At 47.2% G+C, this 13,504-nt stretch overlaps 1 protein-coding gene across 6 annotated transcripts in view; it reads right to left on the reverse strand.

Annotated features, from left to right (window-relative positions):
* Positions 1 to 13,504, reverse strand: part of LZTS3 (leucine zipper tumor suppressor family member 3) — a 75,457-nt gene that overhangs the window by 26,517 nt on the left and 35,436 nt on the right. The window contains exon 1 of one of the 6 annotated variants that reach the window (XM_083756538.1): positions 11,938 to 12,056. The exons of 3 other annotated variants lie outside the window; for them this stretch is intronic. The gene's annotated coding sequence lies outside the window, so the exon portion shown is untranslated. Of the gene's footprint in view, positions 1 to 11,734; positions 12,057 to 13,504 lie in introns of those variants that run through there. 2 more of the 6 variants (XM_083756541.1, XM_083756539.1) reach the window with 2 other exon arrangements.

Below are 13,504 nucleotides of genomic sequence, written 5' to 3' on the forward strand. Positions count from 1 at the left end.
CCACTGCCTCCCGCAGTTTGGTCAAACTCATATTAGTAGCTTCGAGAACACTGTCCCACCATCTCGTCCTCTGTCGTCCCCTTCTCCTTGTGCCCTCCATCTTTCCCAACATCAGGGTCTTTTCCAGGGAGTCTTCTCTTCTCATGAGGTGGCCAAAGTCTTGGAGCCTCAGCTTCAGGATCTGTCCTTCCAGTGAGCCCTCAGGGCTGATTTCCTTAGGAATGGAGAGGTTTGATCTTCTTGCAGTCCATGGGACTCTCAAGAGTCTCCTCCAGCACCATAATTCAAAAGCATCAATTCTTCGACGATTAGCCTTCTTTATGGTCCAGCTTTCACCTCCATACATCACTATTGGGAAAACCATAGTTTTCACTATACGGACCTTTGTTGGCAAGGTGATGTCTCTACTTTTTAAGATGCTGTCTAGGTTTGTCATTGCTAGTAGGGTCCACCAATTTCTGTGTGAAGCAAGGGTTCAGATCTACCCTTGAAAGAGGACTCTGCATCATCATCATCATCATCTCTTTCAGGTTTTGTTTTCATTTAGATTAGTCTGGGTTTTTTTATTGTATTGCATTATGAAAAAGCTTTAATGAAATCTCATGGAACGGGGGGAGAGGGTCATGCGAGCCAGCCCTCAGTTGGCTAATGCTGCCAACTATTTGAAAATAGAATTCCATTGAGATAAGAGCACGAAATAAGCCCATTTTGGGCCTGGTAGGTTAATCATTAATGTTGTACTAGGGAGCAGCCGGGTGAGAAATCCCTGGGCATCTTTCCAGTCCCAAAACACACCAGGAGGACTTAATCAGTGCTATTCTAGGGGGAAACTTGTAGTTACCAACAGCAAAGGAGCCCAGTGTGTTCTTGTTTACCCTTCATTCATGGCCACTGGAAGCATGGACATTTGGGAATGTGGACATTTTGGGGGAAGCTTCCATTCTCAGGCACAGGAGGGTCACAAAAGCGGATAAGTCTGTAGCCACGTAGACTGAGCTCTGTCTCCTGTGTCAGAGACAGACAGGTGTGTAAAGAAGATATCGTTTCACATGCTGCCCTGCTGCATTCATCACACGCACCACTGTTTCCGTTCTGCTGCAGTTACGCTTCCACCAGAAACCATGCTATTCACCTTGCATTCCACAGTGGTGAAATCACGTTAACTGATATAGTTTACTGTCACAGACTAGTTGGATGCAGAGGAATGGTGGGAGGAACCAGCTGGGGGACCCCAAAGGAGGCTGAGAGCCAGGGGATTCGTGGAGAGAGAACGATGAGTGGCCAGAGGGAGAAGAGGGAGATGGATGGGAAGAGGAGGTGTCAAAGCTGAAGAGGTAACAGGGCTTAGTGAGCGGGGAGAGTCTGTGGAAGAGAGAAGTGCAGAAGCTTAAGCCGGAGAGAGGGGAGACCGAGAGGAAGAGATGAGTCTGGCTGGTGGAGAGTCATGGATGTCTCCCTATGACAACAAGCTCCCCACAACAAGCTCCCCTACTACTGTTGTCTTCCCAAACCAGGAGAGGCATGAAAAGGGTGGAGGAGAGGTTGGCTTCGCACAGGCACAGTCTCTGATTGCTTGTAAAAAACCGGAGAGAGGAGGGGACTTAAGACGGCTGTGGGGAGACAGGGGCCTTTAGTCTCGGCAACTGATTTCATGGAGTAAGACACACAGGGAATGAGCTATTGTGCTCATTAGGCCTGACACTCAGCCAAGTCTGTGGGGATTATGTTTTTGCTAATAAAGAGTTACCTCCAACTCTGAACTATGTGATTTACTGACCGCCATGCTCTGCGACATTTACATCATTAATTATGAAGATCTTTTGTCAAAGATCGACAGGTTTTACAAGTTTAACCTCTGCAGTCAGGAGCAGAGATCCAGTAGAAATTCAATTCAGCTCACATTTAATTGCAAACCTACCTAATTCCTGCTTTCAGGAAAAATACACAAACCAAAACACAGCCATGCTTTTAAAAAAATTCAAAATTTCACAGTGCAATTCTCTGGCTGAGTAATGTGCACAAAAAAGCACATTCTAGGGTAAAAGGTGCATTAAAATGCAAGTGTTACGAAGGTAACATACAAAATGCACTATATTACAGGAAACTGATCTGCAAAAATGCATATACTGGGCAATATTCCATAGAAAAATGTGTATCTTGAGATAGAATCTGTGCTAAAATGCTGATGAATTTTCGTGAGCACTTAAGAAGTAGTAGTCACAAATTGATGCAGAAATGTGGAGAACTCAACTGGAAGACGAAGAAAATGAGAAAGTGTGAGAAACCAGAATTGACAGATTCATCCATCTCTAAGTCAGAAATACCACTGAATTCAATGCCACCTACTGCCGCAAAACTACGAACAAGGTTGCAAGTGATGCTGACCTAAATAAATCTGGCACCATGCTATTTGCTGCTACATTTTGATGTGTGTAAATAATGCAGGGACTGTGGAATTAGCTCCGCTCAGGAGGCCAGATCCTGGACTCTCCAATCCCCGGTGGTCTCTTCCACAGGTCAGGCAACCCATTTTTCCGTTGGCTGCACAACACAACGAAAAGACAAGGCAAGAGAGACTTGAAGTCGCTGCCCATCAGCTGATCGGCAGTGACTTCCACAGCGCGGCCAATCCTGATGGGCTCACACTCCCCACCTCTCAGCTGATTGGCAGTGATGCAAAGCCTCCCTTACCAATGAATCCTTGGGAGAACACTTCAAGGCTTCTGATTGGGCACTGGCCGACTTTGCCTATGCAGAGGCAGATTTAGGGGAGCGCAACTGATTAGGTCGCACTGTGCGCGGAGCCTCAGGATCGCCACTGGCGATGCCACAACTAAGATTTACGATGGAGTCCAAGAGGCAGAAGGGTGCCAATTTGGGCGTCACACAGGGTGGCGCTAAAAATCAAGGCCCCAAAGGGCAGGGGGTAGAAGGATTTGGCTTCGGGGAAATGGCTTCACGCGCCGAATTGGGACCGGGCTCAGTTAGGGGCATTGCCCAGAGGTTTGCCACCACTGTAATAATGGATTGACACAGCTGTGCCCATTTTTGGAGTGTCCTTCGGAGCAGGGCTATGGGGCCAATATGATGAGCTCTTGCACTTCGAAATTTAACCTTTGCACCACTGGACTCCTCGTCCTCCTCCTGAAGACTGTCACCTGCTCTGCCACCAACTCTAAACACCCGTGTGAAAACCGCCTCGTCCTCAGAATTGCAAACTGCCAGGGGCGAACAAGATTCTCTCCAAGTGAGAATGCCTGTCTGCAGAAACAGCGTGACCCCCGCCCCCGGAGAAGTGCTGTGTCTGAAAGCCCAGATTTCAAGCGGTGTTCCCCCACCAATAAAATGTGAAATCCAAGGAGCAGAAATGACTACAGTGGTACCTCTAGATGCGAACGCAACCCGCGTCTGCGCGGGTTGCAATTCGCCACTTCTGCGCATGCGTGTGACGTCATTTTGAGTATGTGCGCATGCACGAGCGGAGAAACCCAGAAGTAATGTGTTCCGTTACTTCCGGGTCGCCACGGAGCGCAACCCAAAAACGTTCAACATGAAGCATATTTAACCCAAGGTATGACTGTATTTATGTACACGACGACTACTGGCCCAGAGATGGAAAGAAGATAAAGTCCCAACCAGAGATGAATGGCTGAAGAAGACTACGCTGAAATGGCAAAATTGACCGGGTAAATCAGAAACCAGGAAGAGAGGAACTTTAAGAAGGAATGGGAAAAATATAATGTATTATATAAATAATAATAATAATAATAATAATAATAATAATAATAATAATAATAATAATTTATACCCTGCCCATCTGGCTGGGTTTCCCCAGCCACTTGGGTGGCTTTCAACAGAACATTAAAATACAATAGTCTATTAAACATTAAAGGCTTCCCTAAACAGGGAAGAGAACTAAAAACTTTGGCAGGGTTTGAACAATGCTTGTAACATGTGAAAAACTATGGTAAAAATTGATTGAGAAACTAAGAGAAGCAGTTTGTGGGGGGAAAGATTGATAATGGTAACCCTGGAAGAGCAGACGGGAGTCGAAGGATTCAGGGATGATTTTGATGTTTAATGTTTGAATTTAAATCAGCAATGTCAAACTCAATAAAAAAAATATTTAAAAAAAACAACAATGCAAAATCCATTTTGGAAAGGCAGCAGCTGAGGCAAAGTGGTAAACAAGGCCTCCGTCTCCTATGGGCATGGGGAAACACAAACAAACAAACGGTTGTGAACACAACGCGCAGGCTTCTTTTTCTCCCTTTCATCCCAATAATAAGATAATTGTAGGCTTTTCTGTTCTGGAAGACAACATGCCCATTATGGGGGCTGCGTCGCCCATTTGCATAAGTAATCACAAGACAAAGGACAGGCGAGATGGAAACGGGATGGCGCTGCAACAAGAAAGGGGACGAACGACAAAGACACATCGCACACAAACAAGAGGGACATCCTTCCATCATCCCAAGGTCCATCCATCAGGCATTATTTAGTATTATGGTATTATTATCATGGGGGACGCAGGTGGCGCTGTGGGTTAAAGCCTCAGCACCTAGGACTTGCCGATCGAAAGGTCGGCGGTTCGAATCCCTGCGGCGGGGTGCGCTCCCGCTGCTCGGTCCCAGCGCCTGCCAACCTAGCAGTTTGAAAGCACCTCCGGGTGCAAGTAGATAAATAGGGACCGCTTACCAGCGGGAAGGTAAACGGCGTTTCCGTGTGCGGCTCTGGCTCGCCAGATGCAGCTTTGTCACGCTGGCCACGTGACCCGGAAGTGTCTCCGGACAGCGCTGGCCCCTGGCCTCTTGAGTGAGATGGGCGCACAACCCCAGAGTCTGTCAAGACTGGCCCGTACGGGCAGGGGTACCTTTACCTTTACCTATTATTATCATCATCATTATTACTTGACCTTCACCGTAAGGTGACAGGGCGGTTACAGCATTACAAGACAATAGTAAAAACAGTTTTAAACTGCAGTAATTCCTTGGTTCTCGAACGGCTTAGTTAACGAACAAATCGGCTCCCAAACGCCAAAAACCTGGAAGTGTGTGTTCTGATTTGTGAGCGTTTTTCGGAAGCCAAACGTCCAACAATGAAATTGAAAAAATCTACATCAGACATTCAAAAACCAAAAAGCCTGCTATCCCAGCTACCCCAGCCTGGTTAACCCCCTAAAAACTCTGATACCCCATAATTAAATAGAATATACTCCCATAGAGACTACCTTACACTGCGTTTAAAACCAAAATCGCATTTGGATAGAAACTGTTTCTCAGGCGGTTCTAGAACCAAGGTTCCACTGTACAGTGGTACCTCGGGTTAAGAACTTAATTTGTTCTGGAGGGCCGTTCTTAACCTGAAACTGTTCTTAACCTGAGGTACCACTTTAGCTAATGGGGCCTCCCGCCGCCGCCACGCAATTTCTGTTCTCATCCTGAAACAAATTTCTTAACCCAAGGTACTATTTCTGGGTTAGCGGAGTCTGTAACCTGAAGCGTCTGTAACCCGAGGTACCACTGTACATTGTCAAGAGACAATGGAGTGTGCATCTGGGGGTGAAGTCAAACCGCTGCGTTAGCAACACCGAAGTGAGGTCCTGGGCTGCCCAGATGACAAAACCCCTCTCTCGGCCTCGCTGATTGGGGTCCAAAGGAAAGCAGGGCAAGATTTTGGTACCAACTTAGCTGCAGGAGTTGCTTAAAGGAGGCGTACATAGCGCCATCCAACCGCCTTAAGGACTTCAGTCTGGATTTGGGTAGGGTTTACTCCTGAGCCTTTTCTGCTCCCCAATATATCCTGCACGAGAGAGGAGGTTTAGGATCAGAGTTTCTCTTCTCCTAGATGAGCTCCCTCCCCAGGCTCACAAGCCCCCTCTGCCCCCTCTACATCATGTCCAGAAACCATCTTTGTGACCGTTGGGCCCACTGGAGAGCCAGTGTGGTGTAGTGGATAAGAGAGGTAGACTCGTAATCTGGTGAACCGAGTTCGCGTCTCCGCTCCTCCACCTGCAGCTGCTGGGTGACCTTGGGCCATTCACACTTCTCTGAAGTCTCTCAGCCCCACTCACCTCACAGAGTGTTTGTTGTGGGAGAGGAAGGGAAAGGAGATTGTTAGCCGCTTTGAGACACCTTCGGATAGTGATAAAGCAGGATATCAAATCCAAACTTTTCTTCTTCATCATCCGCTCAATTCGCCAGAGCCTGTCTTTGCTTGCAAGAGAAGTCCCTAACTCACCGGGGGTTTGAGATCCATTGGCTTCCCTCACCTGGTTTAGCTGACTAGTCGAACCAAATTTGAACATTGGAAATAAAAGCGGCCAGTATCATAAACTGATCTGCACAATTCCTCATCATTTATTCTGCAGTGAATCCTTCGAACGCAGGTACTGACGGGTCAGCAGATATGAAGGCAGAACAGGGTTAGTCAGAAATGAAAGGAAATTATTAATATAAGGGGAATACCCAAGTTTGCTAAGTGCAATTGAAAAAGAATTTATGAGGGTAATTCACGCCCCCCTCCAAAAAAGTCCAGGGTAATCTTAACATGCTCAATAGCCAAAGAATATTGGGTGGTCAGGTGGAATATTTTGTGGTGGGCCTTATAACTAGTTTGTAAAATTTACTCCGGTTTTCCTAGTCCCAGGAAGCGACAGGAAACTGTGCAGGATAACAAAGTCCTTCCTGGGTGGAAATTGTATTCAACTGGCTGGATTCCAATATTCCAGCTGATGTTGCTCATGCGTTTCCAAGCGTATCTTTCCCTCCAGAAGGGCTGTAAACAGAGGAGGAATACAGAGTGCTCCTCAAAAGACAGATTCATATTTTTTAACTTTGGTACCTGGTAGGTGAGCCTGGCTCCCGTTCCACTTTCATTCGTCACACATACCTGCCTCCACAGCAAACGCCAATTTCCTTGTCGAGCTTTGCTCCACCCTTGCGCTTCTGGGGGACGGCCAAATATATAAGAATACAAATAGCTCTTCGGAACACAATCTGATTGCACCTGCTTAAAAAACAAAGGGCGAGGCGAATACCCACACCCGAACGCCCAGGGTCTTGCAGGACGGAGCAGTTTATTTGCAAATCATACCTAATGTAAGAAGGTCAAATCTCCCCACAGTAGCCCCAGCGACCCTGGACAGCGAACGCATTACGGATTTGCTATTAACTTGGCATAAAGAAGCTGAAACGCAGCGTTGCACCTCTCACCTCCTGGTATGCTACTGGCAAAAGAAATTCGACGTGGGAGGGTCTGAAAACATTAGTTATTCATTGGTGGGGATTCAGCCAGAAACTGCAAATGTCAGGCCTTGAAACCAGTTTGAAAGCCGTGATTTTTAAGGCAGCCTTCGCTCATCTGCTGCCCTCCAGCTTCTTTTGGACTATAATTCCCATCAGTCCCCAAAGCTTCTCTGGTTTGGCTTCACCCCTTGAGGCACACTCCATTGTTTCTCGAGACAGACGGGTGCCAACATTGACTAGCATGGGCCTTGATAACTTAGAGGGATGCGGGTGGCGCTGTGGGTTAAACCACAGAGCCTAGGGCTTGCCGATCAGAAGGGTGGCGGTTCGAATCCCCGCAAGGGAGTGAGCTCCCGTTGCTCGGTCCCAGCTCCTGCCAACCTAGCAGTTTAAAAGCACGTCAAAGTGCAAGTAGATAAATAGGTACCACTCCGGCGGGAAGGTAAACGGCGTTTCCGTGCGCTGCTCTGGTTCGCCAGAAGTGGCTTAGTCATGACCCGGAAGCTGTACACCGGCTCCCTCGGCCAATAAAGTGAGATGAGTGCCGCAACCCCAGAGTCAGCCACGACTGGACCTAACAGTCAGGGGTCCCTTTACCTTTTTACCTGGTTATTTTGTTCAGAGATTTCTGCATTTTCAGGATGTAAAAGAAAGATAAATAAACCAAGCAACTATTATTATTATTATTATTATTATTTATTATTATTATTATTATTAAAATCACAGCCTGCAACCTGAACCTGTTATGCAAACTGAGCAAGTCGGCATTCATGTCCTTATTTTACCATGCAAATCAGGCTTCTGGCAGAATTTTGCAAATGAAAGCCAAGGAGTGCGGCACAATCTCTTGAATATCGTTGCCGTACACATCTATTTGCATAAATGCAAAGCTGCCTTAACAGCCTGGCAGTTCCAGCCCAGCCCTGCGAGAAAGCTCGCCAGCCAAAGTCTCTCGCAAATATCCTGCTTCTTGAGTTCTTTTTTTGCTCAACCGGGGGAGGCTTGGGTTCGAACCTGGGATTTTATGAGAGCGTGTGCCTCTGCTGCTGAGCTCTGAGCTATCCCTGAGATGGTAAATGATGGTGGATTTAGAAACACAGAAAACTGCCACTATGGCTGGTCAAATTATTTGCCCATCTCAGCCCCAGCAAGCCAGGCTCCCAGGGTGCAAGGGAGTTGTAATTCAACATCTGGAGGGCTAAAGGTTCCCCACTCTAATCCTATCCATTAGGCTGAACTGCTTGCTCCCCCAGGAACCTCAGTCCGCCCCCACCTGTGTGACGCCAGGCAAGGGGTGGCTCTGCCTGCCAATGGGTCTGGCTCCAACTTCTCTTGGTCTCCTTGCCCACCAGTTGCAATGGGCACCAGTCCCTACTGGATCCAATCTTGTCTACTCAGACTGGCAGCAATTCCCCGGGGTCTCATGGAGGTCATTCTCTAATCCTTCCAACTGAAGCTACCAAGGATTGTATACCCTCCAACATTTCTCCAGTGAAAATAAAGACATCCCCTCCAACATTTCTCTGATGAAGATAGGGGCATCCTAAGGAAAAGGCGTGAGAGATTTTACTTCCTTGGGCTCCATGATCACTGCAGATGGTGACAGCAGTCATGAAATTAAAAGACGCCTGCTTCTTGGGAGAAAAGCAATGACAAACTTAAGCATCTTAAAAAGCAGAGACATCACCTTGCCAACAAAGGTCCGTATAGTAAAAGGTATGGTTTTCCTACTAGTGATGTATGGAAGTGAGAGCTGGACCACAAAGAAGGCTGATCGCCGAAGAATTGATGCTTTTGAATTCTGGTGCTGGAGGAGACTCTTGAGAGTCCCATGGACTGCAAGAAGATCAAACCTATCCATTCTGAAGGAAATCAGCCCTGAGTGCTCACCGGAAGGACACATCTTGAAGCTGAGGCTCCAATACTTTGGGCCACCTCATGAGAAGAGAAGACTCCCTGGAAAAGACCCTGATGTTGGGAAAGATGGAGGGCACAAGGAGAAGGGGACGACAGAGGACAAGATGGTGGGACAGTGTTCTCGAAGCTACCAACATGAGTTTGACTAAACTGCGGGAGGCAGTGGAAGACAGGAGTGCCTGGCGTGCTCTGGTCCAGGGGGTCACGAAGAGTCGGACACAACTAAATGACTAAACAACAACAACAACAACAAGGAAAAGCAGGACATTCCGGAATCAAATCAGAAACCAAGATGGCTTCTGGAAATCCAGGACTGTCCCTGGAAAACAGGGACACTGTGAGGATCTGGGGTTTGAAGTCGAACCTGGGTTGTTCTGTAGGCCCCATGAGCATCTGTTCTGCTCCAGTAGCAAAAATACCTTTCCTCTGTTTTGTACTCAACCCATCATTGCTCCTGATGCAATTGTTTATCTCGTTGCACCATTCCCCCTGGGAATAGCTCTCCTTCTAAGCAAAGGTATTCTATGGGGTATAAGGAAAGCTGACCAATTATTCCACTCCAAAGCCACAGAAGCAGTTCCGTCCCCAGAACCAACCACCCTTTCAAACAAGCGGTGCCCCTCAAATAGCCCCGTTCCATTCCATGCTCACGACGCAACCATACAGAACTGCAAATACACTCTCCCTCCTCAAAAACTGCAGATTGATCTGCAAAGGGCTATCTAAGGGTCCTTAAAAATCAAAATAAACCAGTCTCCTAAAATAGTAACGTAAGGATATAAGTTGAACCCTGCTGGATCTGACTGGGTTACCGCAGCCGTTCTGGGTGGCTTCCAACAAATTAAAACATCAAACAGATAAACACATCAAATATTAAAAACTTCCCTATACAGGTATCCCGGTCCCAGGCCGTACTGGGATTTAAATACCAAATCTTGAAAGCTAAATTGAAGCCAGTATAACCCTTTGAAAAACGGGTGCAGCCAATTCCAGTTGCCACCATGCTCTGGACTAGCTAATGTTTCTGAACGCTTTTCAAAGGCAGTCTCTTGACATCAAGTCCCTTTAAAATTTTTCTGCCTTCAGAAATCGAAACAGATCTTTCCAGCAGCTTTTAACGGAATCCAGGCCCAAACTTAACAGGTGTGCAGCTTGGGCCAAACACATCCCACAATCTCAAAAGAACTCCCCCCACAAGTAATGGGGCATATGACGGCAGCAATCTCAAGCGTTGGAACGAACACTGGTGAAGTGTGTATGTGTGAATCTGCCAACAACTGTGCCAGTGGCAGCTCTCGACAATTTGCTTGTGCTAGCATGCAGGCAAAGTTTAAGGGGGGGGGGTCCCCTGATTCTCAGACCCCAATTCTCACAAATGGGAGGATAGGGTTGCCAGCTTCTCAGGGGAAGCAGAGCTCCCATGCCTTTAACTGCTCCACAACAAGCAGAGGTTAGGCAGGACAACAGACACACCATGACAGCAACCGCTTTGCTCGCTCAGTCCAAACCTGCCATGCAGTTTTCAAAGACCTGGGAGTTCTGCGGGTGAACAAACCTGGCAGCCCTACTCACAAGGCAGAGGCTAAATTACCCCTGCCAGAACTCGAACCCGGCCTTATTAGATGCCGAGGGGGCAAAGTCTAGCCCTGCAATCTGCTCTGAGCAAAGGAATGAAAAGCAGAGTGTCAGATGAGCAAGGAGACATCGTGCAAAGCCACTTACTCAAGAGGAGGTGCAAACTCCCCAAACACATTTGCTGCAAACAGCACCTCTGGGTGCAAAAAGGAGGCGGGTGAGATTTTCTGCAGGAAAAGCAGCAGATCAGGGCAGACAGCCCTGGCGACGGCTTGTATTTATTATTACATTTTTAAAAAGTATTCCCCCCACGAAAGGGCTGCTGGAAGAAGCTTACAGATGTCAAAGCAACATGATCCTGGTACTCTAAAACTGAGATAGGAACACTTTTCCAGCTCAAGGGCCACTTCCCATTCTTAGCAACCTTCTGGGGGCCACATTCCAGCAGTGGGAGCTGCCAGAGAAAAAATGTGGGCAAGTAGCGGGTGCGAATTTGGCCACTGTACACTAGGTTTGTTGCTACACCTACACTCACCCCCAGCCCTCTGTCCTCTATCCAAGCAAGCAAGAGGCATTGCCATATTCCAGACAGGCAAAAGGATAACTCAGTCGGCAGAGCCTGAGACTCTTAATCTCAGGGCCACGGGTTCGAGCAAAAGATTCCTGCATTGCAGGGGGTTGGACTAGACAACCCTTGTGGTCCCTTCCGATTCCATGAATCGAGGAGGGTGCAAAGCATAGTTGGTAAAAGGGCTGCTGCTCAGGAGGGGGCGTATGACCTGGGGAAGAGTCCCCGGGGGCCAGACGGAGATATCTCGAGGGCCACTGTGTCTGAGATTTCCCCCTCTCCAAACCTATCGGTGGAGGGGCTTGGAAACAAACCGCAAAAATGCAATTCCAGTGGGAAAAGGAAGGGAAAGGGTCAGAGATTCCGGCTCAAATTCTAATGCAGCAGCAACAGAATGTCTGCTCTGCACCTGCGGACAGAAACCCACCTGTCTGAAGCCTCCTTCCTCAGCCAGCAAGGACAGAGCTGGCTTCTCAGCTTGTCTGCCCAGCCTGGGCAGGTCCTGCCTTATTCAAAAGAGGGGAGTTTCAGGTTACCCTGCAAAAGGAGGTGGGCGGGAAGCAAAGTTTCCTACTTTTCTTTTTTTTAAAGGAGTCCTTTTTAAAACCAGGAATTCCTCAGGTCCTTTACCTCCAGGCTCCAGGAGAGGCTGGCTCCCGTGCTCCCTGCGGATCCTGGCCCTCGCTGGGCTCTAAGCTGCTTCCTCGCCTGCAGGGACTTCTGGAGAAAAAACTAAAATTAATACCTGCCGCAAACAAACCCATCACCTGTTGCCAACCTTTGTTCCCTCCGATTGGCCGATACCAGGAAGCGCTCGCCTGCCAAGTTCCATTAACTCTTCCCAGGCGAGACGGCAACTTGCCCTGACCTACCTTAGTAAACTTTAGGAACAGAATCGTAGAATTATGGAGCTGCGAGGGACCACGAGGGTCATCTAGTCCAACCCCTTGCAATTATTATTTTTTGTCCAACGTTGGTTCTCGAACCCACAACTCTGAGATTAAGAGTCGCAGGCTCTACCAACTTTGAGAACAGCAAAAGCAGCTGGGAAGAAAGAAGAGGCGTTCGGGGATATTTTTTTTAAAAAAAATAATTGTATAATTATTGTGTGTCCTTGTTTTTCAGTTTGATCCTTTGATGTGGTTTTGTACGTTTTGTTGTATTTTATGCATGACTTTCCATTATTTTTATTGATTATCGTTCAGTAATTCTTTATTGTAATGATTAAGTGTAAACGGTTTAATTATTATTTGGTGATATTTAACTTTGCTGCTTACTATTAGACTCTAATCAGCTATTGAATATTGCTTTATTTGATATAAACTGTTTGTTTTTATTATGACTTTTTGTATTGGATCAGATTGTGTGATCTTTGCTGTCCATTTTGTTATTTCTTCAGCTTGCAAACCGCCTTGTGTACAATAATATAGAAAGGAGTTATACAAATTAAAAGTGAAATGAAATGAAAACTGCTTAAACTGAGGTCGGTGAGAACAGAGGCAAACCTCCCAGATTTTATTTTTCTTTCTTTCTTTTGGCTGGAATAGCTCGTTTGGTAGAGCACAAGACTCTTCATTTTCCAGGGTCGTGGGTTTGAGCCACGAGCCTGGTGAAAATTTTTGCATTGCTGGGTGTTGGACTAGATGACCCCAATAAACACATTTTGTTTTTTTGTTCTCAGCTCTAAGACACAAAGAAAAGCAATGTCAAACCTAGACAGCATCTTAAAGCAGAGACATCGCCTTGCCAACAAAGGTCCGTATAGTTAAAGCTCTGGTTTTCCCAGTAGTGATGCATGGAAGTGAGAGCTGGACCATAAAGAAGGCTGATCGCTGAAGAATGGATGCTTTTGAATTCTGGTGCTGGAGGAGACTCTTGAGAGTCCCATGGACTGCAAGAAGATCAAACCTCTCCATTCCTAAGGAAATCAGCCCTGAGTGCTCACTGGAAGGACAGACCGTGAAGCTGAGGCTCCAAGACTTTGGCCACCTCATGAGAAGAGAAGACTCCCAGGAAAAGACCCTGATGTTGGGAAAGATGGAGGGCACAAGGAGAAGGGGATGACAGAGGACGAGATGGTGGGACAGTGTTCTTGAAGCTACAAACATGAGTCTGACCAAACTGCGGGAGGCAGTGAAATACAGGAATGCCTGGCGTGCTCTGGTCCATGGGGTCACGAAGAGTCGGACACGACTAA

The sequence above is a fragment of the Podarcis gaigeae genome (assembly GCF_964106915.1).
Source record: "Podarcis gaigeae genome assembly, chromosome: 9".
Taxonomy (NCBI): Eukaryota; Metazoa; Chordata; class Lepidosauria; order Squamata; family Lacertidae; genus Podarcis; species Podarcis gaigeae.